A 17797-nucleotide genomic window follows, 5' to 3' on the forward strand; every position below is an offset into this window, starting at 1 on the left:
TTTCTTTCCAGGACATCGGATCTAGACGAGTAAGTATTCGCATTTATCGCTAAATTAAAAAATTTCTCTTTTTTCTTTTACAGGCTAGCGCGTTCCAGGACATCGATTTTTCATCAGGTAAGTAAGGTGATTTATTTTATTTTCTAATTAAACTTTTCTTAATTTTATCTTCTACTTTTCAGGTTCAGGATTTCCAGGACATGGATTTTCAACGGTAAGTATTTTTCGTATCTTTATTTTTTTTTTTTTTTTTTTATTTTAATTTTATTTTTCTTTTCAGGTGCAGAGATCCAGGTAAGTATTTTTCACGTTTTTCAGGTACAGAGAATCCAGAGGACAAAGATAGGATGCTTATTTCCAGGTTCATAAAAAAAAAACAAGACACTTGGTTAGAATGCTGCAAAAATGACGTCTTTTTATTGCGTTTTGACTGATTGGAGACGTTTCATAACATAAAATAAATAATAATAAATAAAAAAACATAGCAAAGAATGAGGATATTTGAAGTCCGTAAAAAAAAAACAATGTTAAATCAAACAAACACAAAAAAAAATCCTCTTAATTTTCGAGGCATCCCGATTTTAGCTCGCGTGCCATTTTTGCCCTGATTTGAGGCATATCGTCCTGGGTGAAATCGATATTTTTGTTCGCAGCTTCGTAACGGGCGAACATGCATGTAAAAACACCACAATCATACCCGTTTTGTTGACGGGGAATATTTATTTTGTTTTCGAGGTCCCATTCGTTTTTGTCGATTGGTTTCTCACCCTTTTCTTCAGCCTCCTTAACTAAATACTCCAAAAGAGTGACCAAATAGGCAGGGTTACTTCCCCCAAAGCTATCATAATAGCTAATTTTCTTTAAAATGAGGTTTACCACCGCAAGACACCAATGATTTCCAAGGTGGATGGGAACAATTATTTTTTGGGAATTGAAAATATTTATCTTCTTTGTCCACCGTTTAACGGCACTGTGTCCGTTGACTTGGAGCCGTGGAAAAAAAATGAGTTCATCGTGAACGTATCCTTGTTACTAACCAACTCAAAGTAATTGTTGATTATTCCGTCGTTCAACCAGTTAGTTCCGTTTAATGTGTTGAGGTCTTGTTGTTTTATTTCTCTCCTTATCTTTTTCGTATTTGTTTGTCCGTCATCGTCATTCCTTTTTCTCTTCTTTTCATTGTTAACGTCATTGTTGTCAACGTTGTTCCCTTTGTTTTCTATTTCTACCTCCCTTTTTATTCTCTTCGTTTGTTTTTCCCTGTGATCGTTAATCGTCTTCCTCTTGTTTTCATTATTGTCAATGTTGTTGTTGTTGTTGCTGAGTCCCTCTTTTTCATCTTTCTCTGTTTCTTCTTCTATTTTCCTTGTTAGTTTCTTTTTTTCGTTGTCGTTGTTCTTGTCGTTCGCCTTGTCGTCCTCAATCCATATAAATTCTCCTGCTCCCCATCCTTTCCATTCTTCCGCCTTGTTCTCTACCTCCCTTATCGGGGAAAGCATCTCAGGCACTCTAAACTCATTTTCTCGCCTGATCAAGAACCATTTGCGCGAGATATAACGGAGAAGGAAATCTCGGTTGGACCTTCGAGCATCTTCGATTTCAATTCGATGGATTATCCAATCAGTTTGCATTCCTTTCTCCTTTGTTGATGTGAAGGTTTGCGTTTTGACGCTTTGCGTCCTCCTCCTTGACGTGTGCGGGCGGATTACCGCAATTATCGTCACGTCTTCCTCTTCCTTCCTTCCCTGTACTTCCTTCAAAATCTCCACTTCGTCCTCTTCTTTTACCCATTCTCCCTTTCCTCCGTCCGTCTGTTGCGCGAAGTTCTTTCGCACAACTTCAATCGTCTGCGTGCTTGCGTCCATCTTTGTGCCTATACCCGTCCAGAAAATCCTCCCGCTCATTTTTCCTGTTTTTGTTTGTCCTTCCTAGCCTCTACTTACTTTTTCATCATTTTGTCATTCCTCATGCTTAGTGTGTCTAAATCTGTAATTTTTACCTGTTTTTCTCCTTTAATATCGCCTGAAATACCCCTAAGTCCTTTAAACTCCTGTAATTTCGATCCGCACGGTCCGTCTCGGCCAAGTGTCGCTCGTAGAATGACAACTTAACATGGCGGCCGGACCTCGCTAACGCTCGTGAGTTCGGCTGCTAACAGCGCCATTCGCCGATCGTGGATACTTCGGGAACTAATGCCTAATACTTCGTTTTCATGAACTTCCGGTCGTGCCGAGAGCATGACGCAGTCGCACACTTCTCAAATTATTCTTCGGTTGTTTAAATGAATTCTATTGTTAATTAACTTGAACAATCGAGTAATTATGGCTCTCTAATGCAACTTTTACCCTTTTTCGTTATATCTTTGAAATTTTTAATAAAAATAAGTTTTATCATTGTTTATTGCTATTATTGCTAATTGAATGCTTTTGTGTTGTTTGTCTTTCTTTTCTTTTCATTATTATTAAATTTTTTTCGGGTTTTTGTGCATTTTTCTGGTTTTTAGAAGGTCCCGAAGAAGGAATACGGTTTGAAGGTGCGTAACGGTTTTGTATGACGCTTAACGTGAAATTTTAAAAATTTTATTGTAATTTGGCAATTTTTTGCATTGGAATCGTTTGGAAATGATATGAAAAGATTTGTTACATAGTTAATTTAAATACATCCCGGTAATTTTACTTGGAATCAGCAAATTTCATCAATTTTTGTATTTCTTGAGATTCGCGGCATGGTACATCCCTCTTTCTACTTCTGTCTCTGGATTTTCGAGGATAAATGTTGCAGCAGCTATCCGTTTTTTAATTCTGTATGGTCCCTCGTAAATTGAAAAGAATTTCGCCATTTTTTTATTAACTGGATCGCTTACGTTGCACGCTTTTGCTAATACTAGGTCACCCTCGTTAAATTCAACTAATTTGTGTTTTTGATCAAATTTTCGAGCTCTTTCCCTGCCTTTTCTCACTATTCTATCCCTGGCCAGCATTAATTTAGCTTCAATCCCTTCTTCCTCATCAAATTGTTCGTCTTTTTCTACCTGAATCCAGTTTTTCCAAATTCTCTGTGGTTTTATGTTTCTCTGAATCTCGACTGGCGTCATTTCTGTTATTTCGTGATGAGTCTCGTTCATACAATCCTCTATTACTCGAACCCACTTTAACCAATCAGTATGCTTGTCAGTCAAAAACGTTCGGAAAAATCTACCGATCTCTCTATTTACCCTTTCGACTATGTTCCCTTGAGGATGACGAATAGACGAGAAAACTGGCTGAATTCCTTCACTGGCTAATTTCCCTAACCATAATCGTGAAGTGAATTGCGTGCCGTGATCAAATTGCAATTTTTTTGGTTTGCCGAACTCCGGAATGTAATGGTTAAAAATTTTATTGATTGTTGCCGGCGCTGTCGCCGCTTTGAGAGGGTACAAAACTACAAATTTAGAGAAAGCATCTATTGTTACGAGGATGTGTTTCATTCCACCTTTCGTAACTGGTAAGGGACCGAAAAAATCGATCGACACAATATCTCCCGGTCCCTCCGGAATGATATTTTGCTGTGCCGCATAAGAATGCTGGTTAGGTACTTTATTTCTTTGACAAGAGTCGCATAAACCAAGAATTTGTCTAATTACGCGGTATAATCTCGGATAAGTGAAATCTTCTTTTATTATTTTCCAAACTTTTTTCGCGCCTACATGACCGTACATTTTGTGTGTTTCAGGTACGAGAAGATGGAGGATCTCTCGCGGCAAAACTACTTTCCAGGAATCGGGATTTATTTTTTTTAATAAAATGTTATTTTGAATTCGATATTTATCGTCTTGTTCATTTTGTATCCTCTCCCTAATTTCCCTGATCTTATCCTCTCTTTCTTGCCAAAGTCCTACCTGCCGAATCATCTGTTCTAATTCCTGCGACGGTTTGATTGCTAACATTGTGCTAATCACCAATTCTTTTCCTTTCCGCCACCCAGCATCTGGTGGATTTAATCGACTCAAAACATCCGCTACTACATTTCGATTTCCCGGACAAAACTCGAATTCTATATCGTAATCTTGGATGGCAAGAATCCATCTTGTTAATCTCTCATTTAATAATTGACAATTTTTTAAGAAAGTAATGGCTCGATGATCAGTAATTACTTTAATTTTTGCTCCGAGCAAATAAGTTCTAAATTTTTTCAAGGACCAAACAATCGCGAGCAATTCTTTTTCTGTAGTTGTATAAGCTAATTCGGGACCCTTGAGCGTACGGCTCGCAAACATTATTACCCTTAAATAATTATTTTCGTCTTTTTGAGCCAGGGTGCCCCCCAAAGCATAGCTACTCGCATCAGTTTGTAAAATAAATTCCTTTTTTGGATCTGTGTGCGTTAAAAGAACGTTATCAACAAATAAATCTTTAATTCTTTGAAAAGCGATTTTTTCTTCTTCCCCCCAACGCCATTTCGTTTCCTTCTTTAGTAATTTTAAAAGTGGAATTGTTTCTTCAGCATGTTTCTTTGTGAATTTAGTGTAATAATTAATTAACCCCAAGAAACCCCTTAACTGCTTCAAATTTCTGGGTGGCGGAAACTCATGAATTGCTTGTATCTTTTCTGGTTGTGGCTTTATGCCTTTAGTCGTCAAAATATGCCCTAAAAATTCTACCTCTTGCTTGAAAAATTTTGCTTTATTCAATTTTATTGTCATCCCATGTTGCTGTAATCTCTCTAAAAGCTCGTCTAAATGTGCCATGTGTTCATCGAAATTCGAGGAAATACACAAAAGGTCATCGACAAAATTTATTACGTGATCCCCTAGACCATGAAGAATGATATCAAGAGCCCGCAATAATGCGGCGGTACTTGTTTTTAGCCCAAATGGCGTTACTTTGAATTCGTAGACTTTTCCCCTGTATCTGAATGCCGTGTACTTCATCGAATCTGGATGAAGAGGAATCTGCCAAAAACTATTTGTTAAATCTAGAGTGGTCATTATTTTTGCCATGTGGCATTTTTGAAAAATTTCCTCCATGTTTGGAACTGATTCGTGGTCATTAGCCATCACCTGATTTAATTTTCGCGCGTCTAAACAAAGTCTAACTGTACCGTCTTTCTTTATAACGGGAATTATTGGGTTTATCCAGGGACTATTTGATCTCTGAATTATTCCGTAATCTAACAATTTCTCTATCTCCCTGTCTACTTTTTCCCTATGCATTAAAGGTATCTCATAAGCGTGTGCAACGATCGGCGTATCCGTCGTAATGTCTAATCGATGTTCGTAAACCGAAATTCTTCCTGTGGTCTTACGAAAAACTTCCTTCCTATTCCATATTACTCGTTTGTGAATTTCTTTTTCCTTTTCAGAGAGTTCAGTCTGTCCTACAATTTCATCTATTTCCTCAAAAGTTATCTCCTCACTGTTTGTATCGTCAAAAATCAAATTTTGTATTGGCTCAAATTTTTCTCCAATATTTTCTTTTCCAACACCTCTTCCTTGCTTTGGCTCAAAAATGTTTTCTTCAATTAGGTAAAATGTCTCCATGAATTCATTGTCCTCTACATCTTCATTTTTATTCGAATTCTTCAAAAATTCCCCACTAACTTTATCTTTAATGTCTTCACTTTTTTCATCTCCCTCAAATTCTCCTTTTTCAAAAATTATTTCAACTTCTTCTTCAAAAACTCCAACAACTTTTTCTTTTTCAAATGACCCTTTTGTGGGCACAACATCAACAACTTCGTTATACTTAACTCGTAAAGACATCTCCTCCAAATTAATCAAACTTTTGAGCGGTTGCAAGGAATCAATACCGAGCAAAACGTCTCTAATCAGACCAGGAATTATTAAAAATTTAATGTACGTTTTTACTTTTCCAATCTCTATTTTTGCCATAATTTGATTTTTGACTTTTGTCATTTTTCCCTTTATCGCTCCTTTTACCGTCACTCCCGTGACAGGTAGAAGTGGACAATTTTTCAAAATCTCTTTGTTCTCTAAATAAAATTCTTCTGAAATTGTGGTAACTCTCGAACCTGAATCTACTAACGCAGTAACTGTGATACCCTCTATCTTAGCATAAATTTCTGGACATTCTACCATAAACTTCCCCTAGGGAAAAAAAAGGTTGGGACAAGTACATTGATGGTCCCTCGTTTGCTGATAATTCCACCCATAAAAAAAACTTTAAAAAAAAAAATTTTTTTAATTGTAAAAAAAATTATTTCATAAAAAAAAATACAGAACAATTCGAAAAAAATTTTACAAATCTTGAAAAAACATTATATTAAAGCAAAAACTAATCTGTATCTATTTTTCTATTCTATAATCGGCACGGCTTCTTCACTTGTTTCTTCTTTCATTAAAAATTCTCTTGTGTCCGTAAAAATCGTGTTGATGGCCAGTTTAATCTCCTCTGTTTTGTTTACTTCGCTTATTTGTTGGAGGTCCTCCGATAAACCATCCTGCGAATTGTCTTTCTTGTCATCTTCTGTCGTTGTACCTCGTTCGTTTTTCGTTTTTCGTTGATTAATATTTTCGAGCACGGGTACAACGCTTATTCGTTTCCCGCCGCCGAAGTTGAGGGTTGTGGTTCTTGATGGACCTTTATTGCTTGAATTTCTGGTTGTTCTGGAGGATTATTCTGCTGGTGATTATTCGAGTTATTTGGCGGTCTGTATCCTCCATTGTTTTGTTGAGGTCTCGAATTTTGATTCTGATTTGGGCGATTGTAGCCGTTTTGTTGATTGTAGTTTCCGTTATAGCGATTTTGTTGAGGATATCCGTTGTTTTGCCGCTGGTTGTAATTTTGTTGGTAATTTCCGTTGTTAGGCCTTTGGCTATAATTCTGCTGGTAGTTTCGGTTCTGTTGATTGTTCCAGCCATTGTCATTGTTGTATCCCCCATTATTTGGCCGATTATTCTGATTCCAATTAGTGTTTCCGCGGTTGAAATTATTTTGGTAACCGCCCTGGTTGTTCCAAATGTTATTTTGGGGCATACGGAACGGTCTCTGCTCGTTTTTATTTTGATTTTGAGATGTCTGCGTGGCTTCTTTTTCCTTTTTTGAATTGATTGGTCCATGCCGATCCATTTTCCCCAGGAATTCAATCAATTGTTCGAGAGTTTTGAATCCTCGGCTGATTATCGTAGCCTGGATTTCATCCGTGTAGTGTTGCGAAAGTGATGCGATTATATCTTCATCACTGGGAGGAGGGATGAGATCCTTTGCAGCTCCGAAGATATGGATCGTGTACTCCACTTTGGATATTTTATTGTCCTTGTCCGAGTAGTGTCCGAACTCGAGGTCCTTTCTTACTTTTCTCTGCACATCCATACTCCAGAAGCGCTCCACGAATTTCTTCTCTACTTCATCAAAATCTTCAACGCGGTCCTCGATGAGTGCCCACCATTCCTTGGCCGCTTTCTCCAGGCATTGCCCCAGCAAATATTTCATCTCCGTGACGGTCGGATTGGTGACCTCACAATACCTCCGAAATTCCTGGATGAATTTCATCGGTCTCTTTTTCTCTGATCCATCATATGTGGGAGGTTTGATTTTGATTTTATTCGGATGTATGTCCATCGGCAGCATCGTCCGAATCCGTTCTCTTCTTTCTTCTTCCGGTTCATCATCGGATTCGTCGTCAGAAACTTCTTTGTTCGGTTTCTGGACAATCCGCGTACTTTCCGTGTTTGGACTTTCAATTTTGTCCTTCTGTTCAAGGTTTTCGACCCTTTTTTTGATTGCGTTCACATCCAGTTGCATTTGCGCCACACTTACTTCGGTTACAGCACTTTTCGACTCGTTGTCCTGGACGATTTTTGTCAAGCCCGTGACATGTCGTTTAATCGGTTCGTATATTTGGTGAACGTCACTAGCGATTGTGGCTTGCAAAGTCTTGAATTTTTCAGTAAATTCGGCCCTCAAATCAATGTTTGCCTGATTATTTCGAGCAATCTCGTTGGCCATGCTCTGGACCTGCGTTTTCATTTCTTTCATTGCTTCAATTAAATTCATTAATAGTTCGTGATTCTGTTACATCCAACTCCTATTAGATTCAACTAATTAATAATAACTACTTAGTCCAATCACAAATAATAATCATAATAACAAGAAGAATCAGAGTATTGATCGGAACCTCTCGAAGGGATTCCGGGGGCCATAAAACTCAAACCAGCTATGCGAACTGCCATGAAAATTAGCCCCAAATCTGTAACCAAGAGGGACAATAGATGATTTTCTACTACCCCATATATCAGAAAAATCGGGCTACTGTGACTCAGTCATCACTCCAACGCAACACGGTCATTAAAAGGCAGGCGACACACAGGCGTGACAAGACTAGAGCAAAGAGATGACGTGATCCGCTATTTCCCTTAAACATTATTTTCCTTAACAAACTATTTTCCTTAACACCCCATTAACTTTTCCACTCCAATAACTACAAGTGAACAAATTCCTTGTTGGGGGATGAGAACGCTGGACGATGCGCACCGCTGAGAACGCAGCTTTATAACTAATTCACAAATCAGTGGACAAAGCCATCTCCCACTCCGAAGACGAAGGACCAAACGCCAGAAATGAGCCAGATCGCGACTCGATTTAACGACTTATCAGCAAACCAAGAATCAAAAAACCCCTCCTTATACCAGAGAGAAAGGGATGGAAACAAAACTAGTCACAACAGGGCTTGATCCGCGCATCCGCGGACAGGAGCCTTCTCCTCCACCAAAGGAAAAATGGGCTGTACCAAAAATTAGTCATATCACGCAACTCAATCAGCAAATCTACGTTTAGGAATCTTTTCCCACCACCGAAGAACAAAAAAAGGAGTAGGAATCTTCAGAGGCACCCTTGGAAGGGATTTCAAGTATAAAACTGACCACCCTGGACCACCGGAGCGTCTTCTACTTCAAGTCAGCGTATCTGCCGGAGGCTCTGCTCCACCGACACCCGGTTCACCATACTTCAAAATCCCAGTTGGGACTTTGTCATTTTCGCGAAACACCCCAGTTCGGACTTTGTCATTTTCGCGAAACACCCCAGTTCGGACTTTGTCATTTTCGCGAAACACCCCAGTTCGGACTTTGTCATTTTCACGCAACGTCCCAGTTTGGACTCTGTCATTCTCGGGCAATCCATCGAACCTTGAACTTTGTCGTTTGTAACCATTCCTGGTAGACTTCGCCAGTCACCACAACCCGATACTAAACCCCGCGAATATATATATTTTCTAACTCATTTGTTCAACGATAACCTACGATTGTACCTGAACTACGATTGTACCTCATCCATCAGAATAATATCGCCGTACTTAACTTATATTAAAGATAATACGTGTCTGTGTAAATTTGTAATCAGCTTGTGTGACCAGTGGACAATAAATAACCACAAGGACAAATAACCGACGTGAGTAACTAATCCTCTTTTTTTTCATAAAACCCCTCATTTTATCCCACCACCTCGCGGCTTCTCGGACCATCGGCCCCGACATTCTCTCCATACCAAGAGACGAGACTTCCGTCCCTGGGTAAAGGACTTAATTGTCTTGACCCGAAAGAGAAGTCATACCCGTGTTGCGTCCTCTCCAATTCCGATAAGCTCCCGGGGACGTAACAATTCAATTCACTAAACTCTATTTTTCCCCTATTTGATCTGGGAGTGCCAAATTCCTCTAATTTAATATCCCCGGGATTCTCGTCAATTTTTTCTAACTGTAACCCAAAATTACCCCGAGATTCGTTAAAAATATCCCCGGCTCATGGAGGAGGAATCGAGGTAGTTAAATCGATATTTTGAACACCTGCACCATCGTCCTCGGGATTCTGAAACCCGGAATCTCTCGCTGTTTCGTTTCTTTCGGTCTTTTCCGCCATTTTTGTACAACCGATAATTTTCATTCAAATTTAAAAGTAATTTAAGCAAAGTAAAATATCCGCGTCCCCCTGCAATACCTGCCCCGCGTTGGGCGCCAGTTGTAACGAAACGCTCTTGCCGACCTGGCCTGAACGCCGCCACGCATCGGTTCGAGCAACCTAAATAATAAGGAGCAGGTATGAAGGAAAACGCGGAAACCAAGAATTCTTGTTGAAAATTAAAATAACCAAATTTATTCAAATAACTGATTGAATTTTGACAAAAATAAAAAGCTTCGCGATTGCTTTTGATGATTAAAACAGTTTGGTTTTTTTTTTTTATATTGTCTTGCGTTGTTTTACCGGATCTGGCGAGAAAAAGACCCGAAAGACCCGAAAACGTTGCAAATTCTCTGTCTGAGATAATTTTTAATTTCTCAATTTTCGAATTTTAATTGTACAAAAATGATAATTAGGAATAAAACAATTTTAAAATTAATGGTCGCGTTCGTTCTAGTCTCTCGACACGCCTCGAGCTTAAAAACCTCTCAATTCAATGCTTCGAGCTATAATTCGTTTGACGCGGTTTTTCCGATGTCCTGTTACGCTTGTTTTCTCTAAAAAAAAATATAAATGAATCCAAGAGGATCTCTTCGCTTTTACAATTTTTCAATTTTGTTTTGACTCGATATAATTTTAACTCGATCTATCGCCTCTTGGATTTTTGTTAATTTTCTAATTTGCGTTAGGTCTTCGTACCCGGCCAACTCGGACAAGATTTTTATCAAATTTGAATTTAAAATTTTTATTAACCCCAAAAAAAAAAAGAATTTACAGCTCTGCTCTTAACGATCATAAAATGACAAAATAGAATCTACTATGGAATATGACAGGATAGCGTAGATCACAGGCTCTGGGATTGAAACGTCACCGAATCGCTCCGAGATCCTGTGCATCCACTAGGTTAGGTAATTCACCGTCCACGGGCTCTGGGATTGAAACGTCGCCGAATCGCTCCGAGATCCCGTACAACGGAAATTTTGAAAAACTAAGAGTGGACCCTGGACTCTGGGATTGAAACGTCACCGAATCGCTCCGAGATTCCAGGCATCCAGGAAAATTTGGAAATTTTAGAGGTTAGGTGCGGACCCTGGACTCTGGGATTGAAACGTCACCGAATCGCTCCGAGATTCCAGGCATCCAGGAAAATTTAGGAAAGGAATTTATGAATTTTAGAGCAGAGTGCTTGGTCAGTGTTGTCAGAGAGGTCCGAGTTGATCCTTGAGGCAGGGAGAACTGAATGCCGAATGAGTCGCGCAGCGCTTCTTATACCCGTGTCCCCACCATAAAATTCTCGAGCGCCGAGAATCTCCGTTTTCGCTTGGTTCTGCGCACCTTTCTATTACGCCTACTCTGATTGGCCCGTTGCCATGATTCACGCTCGCCCGTTGGTCGAGCGGGCTAACATACGATGCGCGGACTACCGCTTTTTATGATTTACGGCTTATTCCGATGTTAAACAATAAAAACTTCAATTTGATCAATTATTACTCAATATCTTCTTTAATTTGGCATTGTTATTTGTTTTAATATGATTCGTAAAATTATAATCGCTAAAAGTCACGTACGCGTCCTATAGCCCATCAACGCTCTGCCCGCGCATGCGTCGTAGTCGCTTTTCATATTTTTCATTATTACCTTAATTTTGTCACATTGATTTGACTTCAGATCATTTTTCTTAAACTCGTACTATTTTTCTGATGATTTTGATCATATTCACGTGCTCGGGCGACTTAAAATAAAAAAAATACAAAAAGAATTAATCTCGATAAAATATCGCGCGGCGAAGTTCAGAGCGGCGCCGGTAGCCCCGCTCGGGCTCATGCCTACCGGCCTAAGATGGCCGCCACCTGTCAACAGCGACGAGCGTGGTCGCCGCGATGTTTTGTCCGCGATCTAAAGATCGCGGAGTTTCGTTCGTTTCGACGGGCTCGGGCCGTCGCGCGTGTGTTTCGCTACAGTATCTATTTTTTAAAGTGTCAAAAGAATCAAATAACAAGTAAAAAATAAAAAACCGAAAAATCGGCCTTGAAATCATTTTGGAAACCGATGCCTCATTCTTCTTATTAGATTCGAACAGCTAAATCAACTGAAAAAAATTGCATCTAATTTACGTGCGGTATTAAAATTTATTATATTAATTCGAGGCCAAGTATTTTCTAATGAATTGAAAAAAGTTACCACTTGAATTACGTGCAGCATTAAAATTTATGATATTAATCGATGGACAAGTATTTTATTAGTAACCCCAAATTTTGACATTATTAAATTCTTCTAAGAAGCTTTTAAATCCAAAAAAAATCACATGAAAGCTAGTCATATGTTACTCTATGGTGGCAGAGACTTATAAGAAAATCAATTCTTCTCAGACTTTCAGGATCCTCTGGTATTATTGACAAAATTCGACGTCGATTGGATAAATTATGTTTAAATATGAGTTAAAAGTACTTGTCCGGCCCATCACTTTCCATTCAAATTGTTCATCCCAATAATAATCAGTGCTTGTATAGAATTGATGGATCACAAGTATCCATGCAGAGGGAATTGAGAGAATTATCTTCAAGTAATTTTTACGCAATTGCACTAATTTAATAAAAAAAGCAAAGAAATTGTTCCGCAATATACAAGGGATATTATTGTCCATTGATAACTGAAAATAATTGTACATAATATATATTGTAACGCAATTTTCCCCGCGAGGGTACGATTAGTCCCTTCTCAGCTCACCCGTCTCGTCTGCTCGCACGACTCTCCGGCCACGAGAGTGAATTGGGCGCCAGGTACGAAGTACCGTCGATTACTCGACTTTAATTTTATTCACTCTCTACGATGGTAACGCCAACCGATCACGATACTCAGAGTGCGCGAGAGACACGAGTGACCGAGGACGGTCCGGCTACTCAGCTCAAACTGAGATACAGAAGGTAGAGGGGGGGGGGGGGGGATCCTTGTGGGAAAAGTAGCAATCAGGAACGCAAAATAACATAATCGACACAAGATAGTAATTTGGCAAAATATTCACAATTTATTCAACTCCGTGACAACGCGTAAAGGTACAAGAAAGACATTAATGTGGATCGCCGCAAACCATCGAGAACAAAATAATAAAATACGAGGTTCGGTAAGTTTTAATGATCGGACATACTTTCAAGCGATATAATACAAGTGACGGGTAGAATCTGGATAATGAAAATAATAGAACTAATCTGTCGCTTCGCATATTCGCACGCCTCACATTCGTTATTCGACACCCACGAATTGAGTGTCTCAGGTAATCGCAGGTAACACGTAACCAGCCGCAAAGGCCGTAGGTAAAGCGCAGGTAAAGTTCATCAGCCGCGAGGGCTGGAGGTACGATTAATCAGCCACGAGGGCTGTAGGTAAAAGGTAACCGGTAACAAGTACCGTAGGTAATGCGCAGGTAAAGTTCATCAGCCGCGAGGGCTGGAGGTAAAGTTAATCAGTCGCGAGGACTGTAGGTACAACTAATCAGTCGCGAGGGCTGTAGGTAAAACGCAGGTAAAGTACTAGTGTGAGAAAATGCGAGCGACAAGGTAATGACAGAATGATAAATAATTTAAGTAACAATTAACGTAATAAAAGAATAAGGTATCGGAAAGCGGCAATACGCTGCACGCCTGTTCAACTACGAGAGAATAATAATACGCGATACAGAAGAAAGGAACAAAATATAATAATAAATGCGGACGCTACTAACCGCCGTATAGTCCGTAGCGCGACAACAAGTGCAAGAGAGAAAGCACGAAAACATCGCGCGACCGGGCGCGCTCGCTAGAGCCCTCGGCACGTGCAAGGAGAGAGAGACAGAGGTACTCGAAAGATATTGCGCATTATGTTCAGTGCTTTTACACAACGAAAACTCAAAGGATATAGTTCTAATAACGACAATTTTACGGAATTTAATGCATGAAATGATTGAACCAACTTAAAGGAATCGATTTGTCTAGCTGAGCGTTACATCCTCAAAATTCGAGACCCAGGAGGTATCGGACGCAATCTCGCACGATACTTCGACTCGTAAGTCTCTCGAAAACGCCAAATAGAGCTACTAAAACCCGGAACTATATTCCGAAAAAGAACAACACGAAAAAGCTCAACGAGACAAACGATTCGGGGAGATAAAGAACGGACTTACCGAGGGATCCAACTCGCCGCACAACGGATAGGCACGATAATATTGGCCGGAACGTGGACTCGTCAGTACGGTGCTCGGAATTAGACTAATTATGCGTGCGAGCGGTCCTCGGTGTTCGGCGCTCTCCCCACCACTCGGACCCAGCACCGCAGCGCTCACACGCCGGGCGCGAACTAGCGTTCGGCCTCCCGGCTCGCGCATTCGCGGTAAATTCGAAAAGGGAAGCGCGTACGGAAATTACTTACTGCACCGCTTCCATGCTATGCTTAATTGAATGATGTTCCTCGCTGCTCTCGCCTCTTCCGCCCACGTGAAACGCTCCTCCCGACTAAATGGCTGTGATCCGAGTGCCTTTCCTCTTGGGGATCCGGCGGGCATCTCTGAAAAGGCAGAGGGGAGGCCTCCCTCATGACTCCAGACGTCATGAAGTCACGGTGGGCCCACGACGATAAGCCACCAGGCAATTGCAGCACCTCTCCTCCAGGAAACTCCCCCGAACCCCACCGATCGAGGCGCCGTATTGCACGGACCGTGGCACCCGAATTCACAGCTGTGCGGACGGTGCAACTCTCGGTTGCTACGGCGGGAGAGGCACGGGCGGCGTTCAACGGATGGCCTATGCCAGCGTGTCCTCTCAGCCGTCCGCAGGTCGAGAGTGATGTTCGAAGCTCGAAGACGATGTGAGAAGAGTGCTCCCCGCGGGCGAGGTCGGTTTGAACAGCGAGGTAGTGTGGGAGGTATAAATTAGCGATGCGCTCGGTCCAACGTGGCGGAGGCAGGGCCAAACCTCGGAAACTACAGTAGATTTCTGAAATAGTGGAATCAAGGTAACACACGAAAACTGAACTCTTTCTCTCTCTTCCCAACACAGGCCGGGAATAGGTAAAACAAAAGGTAATTGTCGCGCAACAGATAATAGGCGCGAATTCTTAAAATAAATTTTAACATTACGTAGCGGTGAGTCTCGTTCCGAACAGCGCCCGACGAGTCGCAGTGGAGTCAAAATGGGCCGCAAACCCGGTCCACTGGTCGACACGGTTCACACGAGTGGCGGGGCAAAATGTCACGTCACAATATGTTCAAGTTCACAATAAGTTCAATCCGCTTACGCAATTCACCAGCCGATTCTGACTTCGCAACTCAGAATCCGCTTTGCAAAACGTAGATCACCACCGACTCAGTTTGGAAGGGCAGGCCCCATTCGGCTCCGTTTAGGTTCAAGATTTTCACTCTGGGGCACCGATCTGACCAGAAGGGCGGGGACAGTTCGATTTCGTTCTGGACCAAGATTTCTGCCAGATTACCCTTCCTTTTCCTGTCAAGAGGGCGGTGACCGTTCGGCTCCGTTTGGTCACAAGATTCTTGGGGGAATCCTTCCCTTCATGCCAGGAGGGCGGTGACCGTTCGGCTCCGTTCGGTCACAAGATTCTTGGGGGAATCCTTCCCTTCATGCCAGGAAGGCGGGGGCAGTTCGGGTTCGTTCTGCCTTAAGATTCCTGGGTGGATTGAATTCCGGTTGATAGGTGCCAACGTTTAAGGCAAACAATTAAGATCTACTTTACTTTTGTATGAAATCGTAAAATTCTAAACTGCTTGCGAAATTCAAATTTAATTGCGAAAATTCACTTCTTTAATTTATATGCGAATCTCAAATTTAATTGCGAAATTCAAATTTAATTCTTTAACTGCAAAACTCTTTAATTTAATTGCGAAATTCAATTCTTTAATTTAATTGTGAAATTCAAATTAAATTCTTTAACTGCGAAACTCAAATTTAATTGCGAAATTCAATTCTTCATTTGCGAAATTTAATTATTCGCGAAAATTAATTGCGTAGCCAAAATTCGTTTGCGAAAGTCATTTCTTTAATTGCGAACTTAATTTGCGAAATTAATTTGTGAAGTTAATTCTTTAATTTGCGAATTTCTTTAATTTGTGAAATTAATTCTTTAATTTGTGAAATTAATTCTTTAATTTGCGAAATTAATTCTTTAATTTGCGAAATTTAATTGCTTCATTGCAAAACCAAATTTAGTATCTGCGAGATTTATTTGTGAAATTTAATCCGTTATTGGCGAAAGTTAATTCCCGATTTGGGAAATTTAATTGCGAAATTTAATTCTTTAATTGAGAAATTTACCTTATGTTGAGAAATTTGCTCTTACTATTCTTCAAATGCGAGATTAAGTCATTTGCGTGCGAAAAATACCAAAAGCAATAAGGAAAAGTTCTTTTGCTTGAGCAAATAACATTCTCCTTTGTAAGCAACTCACAGAAAACAACCAAAAAACTGTCTTTTTTGAATAAAACTTCTGATTTTTCACAGATCTTTCCTCGCACTCTTGTTTTTCTTTCATGCCTGCTCCTTTATTCTATAAGAAGCTCGAATCCACGCGTAACGGGGTGTTCTGACACAAAATAGTACCGTTACAGTACTTTTAACACATATTTAAACATAATTTGTATCGATCCAATCGACGTCGAATTTTGTCAATAATACCAGAGGATCCGGAAAGTCTGAGAAGAATTGATTTTCTTATAAGTCTCTGCCACCATAGAGTAACATATGACTAGCTTTCATGTGATTTTTTTGGATTTAAAAGCTTCTAAGAACAATTCCATAATGTTGAAATTTGGAGTTACTAATAAAATACTTGTACACCGATTGATATTGTTACGTCCTAGCATTACGCTAAACGCCCCTCACTTTTTCTCTTCAACTCAATCGCTATCACTTGTATATTTCCAACCTTTATCATCATTTGTCGATACATAGTTCTTATCTAAGAATATATTTAAACACAGAGCGTATCCAGACCATCCATAACAAATACATCCTGCGAGACACTCGGCGCTCGCACATATTTTTTTCCTCAACTGTCCATTCTTTAAACACTTACAACGCGCGCCCTAAACTCTCCCCGACGTTCCGGCGCCATAAATAATCCTACAAGACGAGCACGGAAAACCAGAAATAAACACTCCAAGACCGATTTCCTATGCTTGAATTTATTATCAATGCAACATTTCCTAAATCCACACGAGATTCCAGAGACGCGTTCCGAAACTCACGTTTCCCACGAGTCCCGAAAACAGATGCTCTTATCTCAAGTGCAACACGTGCACATCGCAGAACTTCGCTTAACACACTTTCCCTAATTCCGAGAAAACCTCGCGCGACTTTTCCTCCAATCGTATCTCCGGAAACGTCTCCCCCATATTCAAATCCAATCATCAAATCAGACGATACTTTTTACCCAATCCAAACTAAAAAACCACAGAGAACAAACCCCCTCTACAGCATCCTACCCCCAAAAAACACATCCTCCTCTCGAACTCTAACTAGGATAAGAATCTTAATTGTTAGTAGGTTAGCAGCAAACCTCGAAACAATTAAGATCGGAGAACTCTCCCTCTCGAATCCAAATCACTTAAGAGAACTCTGTCATAATCGCTAACTCAAAAGTTCATAGTAAAACATTTCAATTTCAAAGTGTAAATAAGTGTAATAGTCAATTAATAAATTCATCAATATATTTTGTAGCGAACAAAATATCATCGCATACACTTATTTCGCGAAGCCTTCGACACCGCTCAACAATTGGAAAATCCTTCCAATTCGCGGGCACAACCCCAATAAAAAGGTCACGTATACCTGAAAATATAGTATATGTTCTCGGGCCTCGCACAAGTCCCAAAGAAGACTCACTAGCAGATGTACTCAACGTACACTCTACTTCTCTAAA

General features: G+C 40.2%; 1 protein-coding gene across 3 annotated transcripts in view; it reads right to left on the minus strand.

Annotated features, from left to right (window-relative positions):
- inaD (inactivation no afterpotential D) overlaps positions 1-17797 on the minus strand; it is a 2962486-nt gene that overhangs the window by 244585 nt on the left and 2700104 nt on the right. The gene's annotated exons all lie outside the window — the stretch shown is intronic.

The sequence above is a fragment of the Venturia canescens genome, chromosome 9 (genome assembly GCF_019457755.1).
Source record: "Venturia canescens isolate UGA chromosome 9, ASM1945775v1, whole genome shotgun sequence".
Lineage (NCBI taxonomy): Eukaryota > Metazoa > Arthropoda > Insecta > Hymenoptera > Ichneumonidae > Venturia > Venturia canescens.